We start from the raw sequence: 13,571 nt of genomic DNA on the forward strand, positions 1-13,571 counted from the left end.
TACAGTGAGACCAGTGAGCCCAGCAGAGAACTAAGAATCTGCTCCAAAAGATTCTTTTGGGTTTCAGAGAGAAGGTGCTGGGGTGGGGAGAGGCAACGTTTTAAGCCCCCCACCCCCACCCCAGGAACTGCTGAGGTTGCTAATCTCCGGATCTTAACAATGAAGATGTTAACAAAGGCTTGCGCAGGGGGCCAGCCCTACAGTTTACAAAGCCTTTCACACGCCTTACTTGATTAACTTGTCAGTTTGGAGAAAATAATTTAAAAAAGGAAGCTGGTTCTTGATTCTGGAGATTTTCCCCTAAAGATTAAGTATTTCTCTCTACTGCAATCCACATATATCTCTCAGATGTCCTCTGGTCTTCCTGGAATTCCTATTAAGAATTTCAGCTATTCTCAACAAGAATGTTCAGACATCACAGTTTCTACTAACATATGGAGTGCAGATCTCCTGGCTCCAAATTCACTTCCCTTTCTGCCACAGCGGAGGCCGGTGCTTCCACAGCAGGAGTAGAAGGAAAACAGGCTCCACAGGAACTGGGATATCGTTGCTGGATTCTATTCCATGAGCCCCCAATTCAAGTCCCCCACTCCCACTCTACTCAGATCCCCATAGCTGGACCCACTGATCCTTCCACTTAGAGGCTCTGGCCCAATTTGGTTCTCAGAGCAACCCATACACAGGCCCAGGGTCAATGCCAGCCCTCAGCCCTGTGCCTTGGGGAATAACGCATAGGTTGCCTCTCAGATCTGGTAACCCCAGAAGGGCCATCGGAGAGGCCGTGATGCTCCCAGACCCAAACTCTTCCCAAGCCTCTTACACTCACCCAGTCTTAGGAGCTGGCCTTCTGCCTTGATTCCTACCTCTAAGTCCTGCACGTCGTCCTGCCTACTCTCTCAGCCTCTTTCAGAACTGGGGCCCTGGCCTGAATGAGACATTATCTTACTTGTCTGTTCCCCCAACAGCTGGCACACAGGATGGTCCCCGATGCATGCCTGCTGGGTGGATGAGCCCCTCTGCCTTGCCTTGTTCTTGTCAACTCTTCCCTCTGGAATTGGCACCTTGTCCCAGTGATGGGTTTGGCCACTAGAGAGGGGTATTCTTGATGATGATTTCCCAAACTGGCTGAAGATCCACACAATTCTTACATACCCATCCCTTAGTTGTGTGATCTTGAGCAGGTTACTCAACCTCTCTGCATCTCGGTTGCCTGATATAGAAAACGGGGAAATAGCATTGAAGATCAAAAGAGTGAATCTATGTTAAGTGCTTAGCACAGCACCCATATTAAGTGTCTGATATTGCTACTGTTGAGTTTGTTATCTTGGACTCCTTAGTGTTGACCATTTCTCAGAATGTTGTATGGCACCTGGGCCTGCTTGCAGACCACTCACCTCACCCACTGGCCTGCATCTACCTATAACAAGGCCACGTCCCCAAGCACGTGTCCTGGCCCAGTGGCCATATCTAGTACTAGGGCTCAGTTCCCTCCCCCTGCTGCCTACCTTGTTTCTGCCATTGAGCCCATCATTCTAGGTGCACAAGTCCCATGTTAGGGTGACCACCCACTTCTAACAACCAGAGTTTGAGTGAGCAGACTGTTCTCTTGGGCCGGGCATTTCCTTCAGGGTCTGGAGGTAGGAAAAAGCACCAGGATAGCTCAGAAAAGCAGCAGGCTTAGAGGAGTAAAGCAGAGGCACAAAAAGCTGGGCCACATCCCTGGGAATTAGGCGTGGTTGGACAATCTTCCAAAGGCCGGAAAGACCACTTCCCCTGATGGCAGAGCCACCCTGCAAGGAGTTTGCAAAGAGAGCAGGAAGACAACTGGGCTATTTACTTCGTGGGCGGCAGGGGTCCTGCTAAAGCAGCTCCTGACATAATAAGAACAGAATCCTAGCATCTTAGAGACTGGGGTCACATTCTTAAGGAGAACAATGGCCTAGCAAGAGCACTTGTTTGCTGCTCTGAGCCCCGGAGGAGCCCCCTCTGCAGACCTGCTGACTTGGGGAATGTCTGACACATGGTGCCCTAAGAGCTCATTTTGCCCACTGCCTTTCTTCTACAGGTAAGCAAACAGAGGGCTTGTTTTGCCCTCTGCCTGGCTCTTTATGTAGGATTGGCCTAGTCACATGGCGGGCCATGAGCAGCGCTTCCAAACTACCCTCAAAGGATACCTAGTCTTGGCAACTGGCCCGAAGCACTCCCTTCCAGGCCTAGGACCCACAGGGCTTGCTCTCATCTTGTCGCTCTGTTCTACAAACTCCTCCACTGCCATCACCGTAACGCCTGCTGCATTTGGTCCCTCAGTCTGGGCTGAGTGCTTGGACTTCCTCTGGCTTGAGGACTTGGGTTGCCCCTCAGGTCTTTCCACCAACTGTGCTGTCTCAGGCAGTGTCTGCAAAGAGAACCTTTCCTTTAGCCCGAGCCAGGCCGGTCTCCTCCCCAGCCTCCCTGCCCCACCCCCGCCACAGCTTCCAGGTCATATAATTTGGGCGTTGTGACCCAGCAAAGGAATAATAATAGTAACATGAGCTCTTTGGCAGAGGTGAGATGTTTCTAACTTTTAAAACATAAAATGAAACCCTGGTACAAATCTCAGTGTCAGCTCTGCCTAGCTACATTTCCTGAGCAAGTTACCCAACCACCTTGGACTTTAGTTTCCTCATCCAGAAAATAGAGACTAAATGGGATACTGTACCTAAGTGCCTGCTGACAGGAAGAACTCACTAAATTGCAGCTAAATTAATAGTAGTAACAGGTAATCTAATAACCTCTACATCTTTGCCATCTATCAGACTGGTGCCCCAGAGCAGTTGCTCAGTAAGTGTTGAGAGAGAAAAAGTGTTTCCTTACCTGATCAGCACAACTACCAGGTGAGACAGGTAAAGACACTGGTCTCCCCAGAGATGGAGACCTGAGGCTAGGTGGCTAAGTGACTTGTTCCAAGTCACAGTTAATGAGCTGCAGAGCCTGGACTGGAAACTTCCATTTACTGAGTCCCCGTTTGGTTTTTACTGTTTCATGTCACCTGAGCAAATTCACGGCTGGGAAAGAACTTAGATTATCTAGTGTAATCTCACCATTTCAATATTTGAAAACTGAGGCCAGAAAGACCAAGAACGTTTCACAAGGCCCAAGAGCTAGTCAGTTGGAGAGTACAGCCCAGCTTAGTGTTCTGTCAACAACACAACAGCTAACCTTGCAAAAATCACCTCACTGTTCCTAGTTCGGCAAATGTAGTCATCCTAGGCTCGAAGCTACCACAGCTTTCCAGGAAAACACCCATGTGGTAAGTGCAAAGGCCTCTCATAAGGACAGGCCCGCCCTCAGGGTACCAGATTCATTCTTCCCAGAGGGTGCACTTCCCATGTGATTTGAAAGAATGTGTCAACGTGAAGCCGGGTGATGATCAGGAGCGTGCCAACAATCACAAGCTTGGTGGTGTGGAGTGCCATCTTTGAAGTGGACCCTACAGTATTTCTGGAATGTCAAGCATGAGCTCTGAGAAACACCCCACTTGGCAGTTCCTTCTAAAGCAACAAATACAGTTAAATGAGGCCTAAGTAGCACAGGATATTATTATTTACACGCGACCCTTATCCCATGGCTGTGGAAAATAGAGCCAAATTCCATAAGCTCTTTTTTTTTGCAAGAGACGCTTCGCAAAACAGATAAGGCCAGCATTGCTGCTTGGTCTGTCTGCTGTTCTTTCTTGAAGTCAAGTGTCATTCGAAAATGAAAAATGATGTCCTCAGAATTTAAGCTCCAACGCTGGGAGATATATTAGGTTGTTCCACTTGCAGTTAATCTGAGGATGCAAAAGTTAAATGAGCATCGTCGTTTGCCTCAGATGAAGAACATAATGGGGAGGGGACAGAGGTGAATAACTCATTCATCAGTGTAACTAAAAAGGCGTCTCTGATACTTCTAATTTAAAAGAGCTCGAAATTCGAAGGGTTTCTGATGAAACAGGAAGGAAAAACAACACCTTGGATTCTAATAACACTCTCCCCCCTCCCTGAAAATATCACCAACACACATTTGTTACCCACCCGTGCTGTTGAGCAACGGTGGCTACAGAAGCATGTGACAAATGGAAGAGACCTGTCTCCATGCCTATGGCATGACCTGACCAAGCACACAAATCAAGAGTACCTTGCCTTACTCCCCTAAGCCCGAGCAAGCTAATGCCGGCATCCACAGGCTCAGTAAATGTCATGCTTCTTGGTTCCCTCTGTTCCCGATATAAATAGACACAGTGAGTCTCAGACAAGCAGTCTATCTTACTTAGCATGCTTGCTTGGGTCTTGGCAGTAAAGAAGAAAGGCCTTTTTGAAAGCACCATCTTTGTGGCCAATCTCCAAAAACGATAACATTTCACAGTTGGTTTTACTCTTATTGCATCCACCTAACATTTACTACAGGCCAGATTCTAGGCTCGGTGTTAAAGAAAGAGAAGAATAAAGGAGGAAGCAATCAATTCTGTGTTATGTAGGAGGTATGGGCTCGATACTATTTGAGCTGGTCCTGGAGGACATGAATAATGCTTCTACAGGCATGGGGGTAGGGATGGAGTACTAATGAGAGAGAAGATGTAAGAAGGAAAGAAGCTGGTTAATGGCTCATGCACTCTTTGCTTAAACAGTTGGAATTACTGGATTGTAAATGGTTGGGGCTGTTTTCGTAATGTGAATGAGTATATTATGGAACGCACACTTGTTATTAAAATGACTCAATGCCTTTTTGCAAAAGACTGCATAGAGTAGAAAGCAATGGTCTCCTATAACTATGTGAGCACTCATTTATAAGACTTCTAAAGCTTCCAATAAACAGGAATTTGGTCTGTGTCTAATTGGGTTTCAATAGCTAAGACAAGATTAAGAACTAGAGGAATTTGATATGGCTTTTTTTTCATTCAAATTTTCTATCATCTTAATCTCCTTATAAGCTATAAATTATAACTTATCCTCATAAGACAATAAGCAAAGCCTATAAAGTAAAAAAAAAATCAGATTTTGTTAGTTTTATTACATAACAAATATTGCAACCACAGCCCTATGTCTAGTGAATAGTGTCACAGGTAAAGTCATTCATTGGTTTCCAGACTATTTATCGATGAGACATTTTATAAAAATAAAAAGTCTCCTGTATTGTTAGGACATATATCTATACAGGTTAATTTTATATCTATACCCAAGATGGTAATATTATGTCTATCTCATTAACTGGAGAAGCACCCAAAGCTGATGATCAATTATTCTTCATTGATTGAAATTCTCAAGTATCTTCTAGAATTCAGAAGGAATCTCCTGTTGTTAAGTTCCAATGTCCTGAAATATGTACGTAAAGAATTTGTTATTTTCATTTTTTCATACAGAGAGGTACTTCTCCCAGTTCTTATTAAGTTGCAAAATTACAAATTGGACCTCTCTCCAGAACCCGACCTTGGGCATATCACAGAATCCAGAGATACATGGTTCTAACAAAATAGCATAAACGTAGTAAGAAAATTTCCAGGAAAATGAAAGGCAAATGGGTTAGACAGCTGAGTAGGGTAGGACTTTAGGGGAAAACAGCCCCCAAAATAAGGACACAAACAATGGAAAGGGGTTAAAGGGAAATTTTTTAAAAATATGATCCTTTTTCTCTCTTTATCATTGCCCTGAGAAGACCATTTTCTGCCCCTTCACCACTGGGAGGCATATAAGTTGTACACCAATGCCCACCAGGGGTGGCTTGGTAACTTCAGGGTACAACTCAGGGCTGGCTGGGATGATGGGTGCTAGGCAACAGATGCATGTGGATTGGCTGGCCTTTAAGAGATTTTCCCTACCTGCATCCACACACCAGTGCCCAGAAAGCTAGAAGACTGCAATTGGGAGAAGCTTCTCTTGAAAGAAAGAAATGCCAAGGCTGAGTTACCATTTGTAACACTAGAAGTTTTCTCCTGGAGTCATATCTTCTCCATCAAACTCATTGGGGAGCACCAGCCAAGGCTGAAGCTTTAGTTTCTCCCCATAGCTATTCATTATAATCCAAGGTAGCCAATAACTCTGGTGAAAGAGGAACTCACAAGGAATATTCACTGGAAGCATGGTGAGACAACTAATAGCAGCTGAAAGTGGGAGGGGTTGTACTCCCTCCAATACCAAGTGAGCACGAGGGGCCTGCAGCAAGGACTGAAGGGGCTGGAGAAATCTAGCCCCTGTGAACTCTTAGAGCTGACCTGCCAAGTCTCCCCTCTGGGACAGAATCCTATATTAAGGACAATTTGGTGAGAGTTAAATCAAAATTGAGCAAGATAGTTTCTTTTGCTTCTGATATGGCCGAGTAAACTATTGTTCCTGATCCTCCTGTAGACAGCAACTATAAACTGAAAAAAAAAAAATGAAGAAACAACAATTAAAGAAACTAGAAAACAAACAGAAACAGGCATATTCTGAAGAGGAGTTGGCACAAGGTGAGTTACTCAGTTTTACAGCTTTTAGGCTGAGAGACAAACTAAAGCTGACAAGTGGCTAAGACACCAAGAGTAAGACACCAATAGTAAACTCACAGTCTTCCTGGTATGAAGAAGTATAGGACAGAACTTGGGAAAAGCACAGCCATTAGAAAGTAAACGGGGTGTGGAATACTGGAAAGAAGGGAACCAGAGGAAACCCCGATTTGGTCCACAGACTCTATTCCAATCTCAAGTGACTCCTGAACCACACATATAGGGGACAGACTTCAGATAAAATCAAAGTTCTGAATTAAGATTTCAACTACCACTCAAGGGACACAGTTTAGAGTTTGAATATCACTACATTAACAATCTACCAAAACAATAAAATTAGTATTTTTCAGAGGAGTACAACGGAATCCAGAGTCTCCACAAAATAACATTAAAAATATCTAGGATACAACCCAAAATTATTCAGCTTATGAAGATTTAGGAAATTGTGATCCATTTGCAAGAGCTGAAAAATATTAACAGAGATTATCTGAGATGACCCAGATGTTGGAATTAGCAGACAAGAAATTTAAAGCAATTACTATAACTATGCTTAAAGGAGTAAGAGAGTATAACACATTTATTGTTATACTCACAATAAATGAAAAGATAGAAAATCACATCAGAGAACCACGAACTGTTAAAAAAAAGAACCAAATAAAAATTCCAGAACTGAAAAAAAAATTCCAGAATTGGAAAATAGCTGAAAAATTTTTAAAAACACTAGATTGGCTAAACAGCAGAATGGAAATGGAAAAGGAAAAGTTTCAGTGAAGTTTAGATAAAACAATAGAAATACCCAATATGAAGAACAGAGAGAAAAAATAGTTCAGGAAACAAAAACATGAACAGAGCCTCAGGGACATATGGACAACATCCGAATGTCTTACATATATGAAATTAGAGTTCTAGAGGGAGAGGAGGGAGACAGTGGGGTAGAAAAAAGTACTGAATGTGCAACGGCTTAAATTTCCCCAAATTTAAAGATTCAATAAGCTCAGCAAACCCCAAGAGGACAGAAAACAAAACTCTGGGAATATCACAGTCAAACTTCTGAAAACCAAATATAATTAGAAAATCATAAAAGCAGCCAGAGAAAAATAACACTTTATATAAGGGCGAGGGCAGAAAGTTTTGAATATAGCTGATATCAGAAACAATGGCGACCAGAAGAGAGCTCAAAGTCTTTAAAGTGATGAAAAATACCAACCTACAATTTAATACTCAGCAAATATATTCCTCAAGAACGGAGGCAAAACAAAGACATTTTCACATAAAACAAAAGTTAAAATATTTTTGCCAGCAGAACTGAACTACAAGAATTGCTAAATGTGTAAGAGAATAGCTCCGCTACACAGTATTCTGTTGACCTTTATTGTCTCCATATGGGCCACTAAGTCAAGGCTTGATAATAAGCTGACTTGGGTCGTGGAAGAACACCCTGCAATTCTTTCTGGAGCAGGGGAAATAAGCAGCTTGGTGAGGAACTATCACAAGGCTGTTCTCATCCGTCTCCCTAATGTGAACTGACCACAGGACTTTCCACCTTGCTCCTCACTCCAAATTAATGTGTAATTCAATGCTATTCTCATTAAACTCTAGCACTGGTTTTTAAAAACTTTTTCTTTTGAGATGATTATAGACTAACAGCAGATTGTAAAATAGTTCATAGGGTGCATCGACTGCTTCCCCCAGTCACCTTATATGATTATAGCAAAATACAGTTACTAAACTATAGGGTTTATTCAGTTTTCACCAGTATTTATATGTACTCACATGTGTGTGAGAGTTTATTTCTGTGTAATTTTATTACATGTGTAGATTCATGTAATCATAATTACGATCAAGATAAAAGATTATTACATTACCACAAAGGTATTCCCTCATGCTACTCCTTTACGGTCACATACGCTGCTCACCCTCGTCCCTGTCCCCTAGCGACCACTAATCTATTCTCCATCTATATATTTTGTCATTTCAAGAAGGTTAATAATTGGAATCATAACAGTATTGACCTTTTGAGATTGGCTTTTTTACTAAGCATCAAGTCCTTAATATCCATCCAGGATTTTGTGTACATCAGTTTTTATTTTTTATTTTATTATTATTATTATTTTGCTGAGTAGTATTCCATGGAATGGATATACCAGAGTTTGTTTACTCATCACCAGGTGAAGGATATTTGGGTTGTTTCCAATTTGGGTTTACTATGAATAAAGCTATAGTAAGTCCTCACTTAAAATCGTTGATAGGTTCTACAACTTTAAGCAAAATAACATATAACAAAACCAAATTTGCCATAGGCTAATTAATATAAACAAGAGTTAAGTTCCTACAGCATTTCATCAATTTTATATATAACAAAACGACATTCGACAAAAGGATATTATATAAGGACCTGCTGTACTATGAACATCCGTGTGCACATTTTTACATAACACGAATTTTTATTTATTTGGGATAACTGCCCAAGAGTGCAATTGCTAAGTTATATAGTAACTGCATGTTTAGTTTTATAAGAAATTGTTATACTTCCTTCCAGAGTGACTACCTGCCATTTTACATTCTTACAAGCAATGTGTGAGAGTTCTAATTTTTTCAATTCTCACCAGAATTTGGTGTTCCCATTATTTTTTAAAATTTTAGCCATTCTAATAGGTACATAAATGCAAATAATCTTTGCACAACAACAAAAAACACAAAAGTAAAAGCACAGCTGATAAACTGGGAGAAAATATTTGTAGCATATATCATAAAAGGCTAGTTTCCTAAAATATGAAGAAAATTGCTCAAAAATTGAGGGACAAAGGACCAAAAACCTGGTAGGAAAAAAGTGGGAGTGGCATGAACAGATAATTCACACACACACACACACACACACACACACACACACGCGTGCAAAAAGATGTTCCGACTCACTCAAAATTAGAAAATTGCAAATTAAAACAACACCAAGGTACCATTTCTCACCTATCAGATTGATGAAAGTTTATAAGTATGAGGACACATTTTATTTGTGAGACTGCAGAGAAACTGGTGCTCTCAAACATTGCTGGTAGGAATGCACATTGGTACAATTCTCACGGAGAAGGATTTTTCGATAGCTAACAAAACTAACATCCACCTACCTTTTGAAACAGCAGTTCTGCTTCTAAGAATTAACCATGAAGATACACTTCTGACAATACAAAAACACATAGTACCATATTTTTTATTGCAGCATTGTTTGTCATTTCAAAATATTGAAAAACCCTAAGGCCCATACCTAGGAGAATGTCTGAATAAGCTATGATATATCCATACGATGGAGTTCTAATGCAGTTGTAATAAAAGGATATGGAAGATCTCTATGAACTGACATAAAGTGGTTTCCAGGATATAGTGTTAAGTAGGAAAAAGCAAATTGCAAGAGTTTCTATAGTATGTTATTCTTTATGTAGGAGAAATTGGATATAAGAGATTTCACATGCATCTGCTCATGTGTACAACAAGAAATACAGAAATGATAAATCAGAAATGAATGAGCTTGCTTACCTGCAGAGGGTGGGCAGGAACAGGGTGAAAAGAAGGGAGGTGAGAACATTGTATGTTAGGGTTGATCAAGTAGGTAAATATATTTTGAATAATAAGTGTCAGCTTCACCACAGTTGAAGAATAGAGTTAAAAATAAGGAAAGGAGGAAGGGTTGAATGACCTGGGTGCTGTTAGGGTGGAATAAAAGGTATCAGAATGAACTCATGATTTTTAAGACAGATGAAGTGATGCAAAAATTAGTGGGCAGAAGTATAATGATAACTAGGATATTTGCAGTCTCAAAGTATCTCTCCACAAGATTCTTATTAATTACAAAGAGGAAAACAGTAACTTTATAGTGAAGAAAACTGGCAGACACTCCTGTAACCAAATGATTAAAGTTAATATCACCACTAATGACACATCGATATCATGAACCACCAAATATGATGATGCACTGAGAACGGCACACATACTTCTGTGATATTCTTGCCAGAAAAACATAAACTCAATATAATCATAAGAAAACATCAGACAAATCCAAATTGAAGGACATTCTACAAAATAACTGATGGGTACTCTTCAAAAGTGTCAAGGGCATGAAAGACAAAGAAAGACTGAGGAACTGTTCCAGATTAGAGTGAGATCGTCGATTAGATCCCCAATCAGAAAAAGGATATCAGTAGGACAACTGGTGAAACTTGAATAAGATTTGTAAATTAGTTAATAATATCGTATCAATGTTAATATCCTGGTTTTGAAGTTTTATTATGATTATGTAAAGTGTTAACATTTGGTGAAGCTGGATGAATTTTTACAACTTTTCTGCCAAGTCTAAAGTTATTTAAAAATAAAATCTTTTTAAAGGCTTCTGCCTGAACTAACGCCAAGTTCATTGAGGGCTCCCCTGGTTATCTTTTACATGGAAGGTCAAAAACTGGACCACAGCTTGGCAAGTCTAAAGATCCCAAGATCTTGCTCCTTCAGGATTCTAAAACAAGGCTGGTAAAAGAGGTAGCTAACTATCAAGTGAGGGCAAGCGGACCTTCCAGTTTCTGGATAAGTTTGAAAAGGGAGATTATAACCATGGACAATTAAGGAATCCTCTTTTTTTGACCGAGGAGAAGCTATATAAAAATCCACTTTAATCTTTAAAATTAATAAAAAAGGTAAGAGAGGCTGCAGTTACCCAAGATAATACAATAGGAACTGAAATTTAAGTAATCCAATTCTACAGCTAGACAAAGAAGTTCAGATTCTGACCTTCTTTTCCAGAGGTAAGACCATGTGCAGTGGCAAAAAAAATGGAGCAGAACAGAAAGTACTGGCAAAAATAAAAAATAAAAAATAAGGTGGAAGCTCTCCACAAGAGCCCTAGGAGGCACAGGGAAGGTTCTTTCTTAGTCCATTCTCTTCCCACGAAGGGGCAGAACAAATGAAAAAAAGAAAAAATTTTGGAACTATTTTTTGGTCCCCAGTCTGCTGATCCCTTACTGACGCTTTGTTTCCTGTCATAGAAAAATCCCTTTTTCTTTAACATTACGGTTCTGCCACCTTAAGTTCAGGATTCTTCAGTTAACTCTGAAAGGTCTCCATAGCATGACCCTAACCATTCTTTCCAGTTTATTTCTGAGGCACAGAACCTAGTGGTGAGCCGATGGATGAGCCGATGGATGTTAACTAAACTTACTGTGGTAATTATTTCACAAAATACACATATATAAAATCATTATATTACACACCTTAAACTAATACAGCATTATATGTCTATTATATCCCAATAAAAATGGAAGAGGGAGAGAGAGATGAGAGAGGGAAGGTGAGAGGAAGAGAGAGAGGAAGGGAGGGAAGAAAGGAAGGAGGGAAGAAAGGAAGGATGGCCGGATGGACGGACGGATGGACGGACGAAAGAAAATGCTTTGGAGCCTGAATTCCTGTTTGATTTCCTGTTCTGCCATCTCTTAGCAGGTGACCAAGTTTACTAATTGTGGTGAGCCTTAGCATCCTGATTTGTACAGTAGGAATGATACTGTCTACAACTCATGAGATTGTTGTGAGTGACAATTAAACAAGAGAATGCATGTAAAACCCTTAACACTATGCATGGCACAGAGTAATGACTCAATACACAGGTACTATTACAGCCCTAAATGGATCCTATGATTGCTCACCTTGTTACTTTTACTCAAGTTGTTCTTGGCTCCTGGAAAGCCTCTGCCTATAGAAATTCTACCAATCGTTTAAGGCCAGTCCCCAAGGCTATCTTCTCAAGATGTCTTTCCTTTTGTTCCACCAGGATATTAACCCTGCTTCGAACCTCCAGTCTATTTGTATTCCTCCCCAGCACCTCCTTCGCACTGATAGGCGTACTTGGGCGTTGCCCAGAGTTGAGCTTGCAATAAGCAGGTGCTCCATGACTATTTACTGAATTAAACAGATGTAGTGTTCAAATGTTATATGATTTTCTAAAAAATTTTAGTAAGAATTCCAAGTACCTGAGCAGGAACTCAAATAATTCCAGATGCCAGAGTTTCTGCGAACAACCTCAACTCAATGTTAAAAGCGCATAGCCAAGAACTGTATTGGGGGTGAGGAAACATAGAGCAGAGGATGGTGGGAAAGAATTCTGCTGGTATTTGTTGCTGCTGATAATGTTGGCCTCCAAGATGTGTAAGTGTCACATATGTGTTTGGTGGGGGTGGGGTGGGGTCTGCTACTGTCGTTTTCTGTTTTGTCCGGCTCCTTTTCTTTGGGATTTGCAACAAAATGACAACTGTGGAAAGTGAAAATAGTTCACAGGCAAACATCTCACACATACACAAATGTTTTTCAGATGGGTGGAAAAGATGACATATGCCTACAGGAAGTGTATAAAGAAATAACTCTGACGTCCCTCTCAGACCTGGTGTCTCTTGCTCTGCCTGCCTCCAAATAATGCCAAGGGAAAGAAAAGTGTGAAACACTACCCACCCACTCAGTTCTTCTCTGAAAGGCGAAGGTGTCTGATTCAAGACTGAGTTCTTAGGGTTTAGATGCCAACAGGTGTGCATTACCTATGCTGTCTCAGTGAGCACTTGTTATACAGACACAGACAAGCAAAAAGAGGAGTGGCGAGAGATTTTCACCAGTTCTGTGGAGATGTGTTGACAAATTCCAGACAAAATAAAACCCTTGTGGATTACTTTCCCTTCTTATTCCTGACTTGGGGATGTTTACTGGTATGTGAGCATATCACTTTCCATCATTAATGACTCAGAGGGAGTTTGAGGGCCATGGTAAATCAAGTAAATGAACAAATAAAGTCAAAATAAGCAGGTTGCTTTTGATATTTTGTTAGTGAAATGAATAATGCTCAATTATCTTCAAGTCACTCATAGTCAGACTGAACATGTTAAACGTGATCCACTGCAGTGCAAAATATTGACACACAGTAGAATGTCACAAAAACAGGTGAGAAAAGCTATTCTCTCAAATTGAAACAATCATAGCTTCATGTTCCAGCCTTAAAATACCCTCACTCCCTCTCTCCTTTCCTTCCTGCCATAGACATTTAATGAATACCTAC

General features: G+C 40.8%; 1 long non-coding RNA gene across 1 annotated transcript in view; it reads right to left on the reverse strand.

Moving 5' to 3' along the window:
• Positions 1–13,571, reverse strand: part of LOC105307921 — a 134,571-nt gene that overhangs the window by 41,783 nt on the left and 79,217 nt on the right. Inside the window, exon 7 of the long non-coding RNA XR_002777852.1 lies at positions 2,175–2,395. This is a non-coding gene — a long non-coding RNA (uncharacterized LOC105307921). The remainder of the gene's footprint in view (positions 1–2,174; positions 2,396–13,571) is intronic.

The sequence above is a fragment of the Pteropus vampyrus genome, unplaced genomic scaffold, assembly GCF_000151845.1.
Source record: "Pteropus vampyrus isolate Shadow unplaced genomic scaffold, Pvam_2.0 Scaffold529, whole genome shotgun sequence".
In the NCBI taxonomy this organism is placed as follows: domain Eukaryota; kingdom Metazoa; phylum Chordata; class Mammalia; order Chiroptera; family Pteropodidae; genus Pteropus; species Pteropus vampyrus.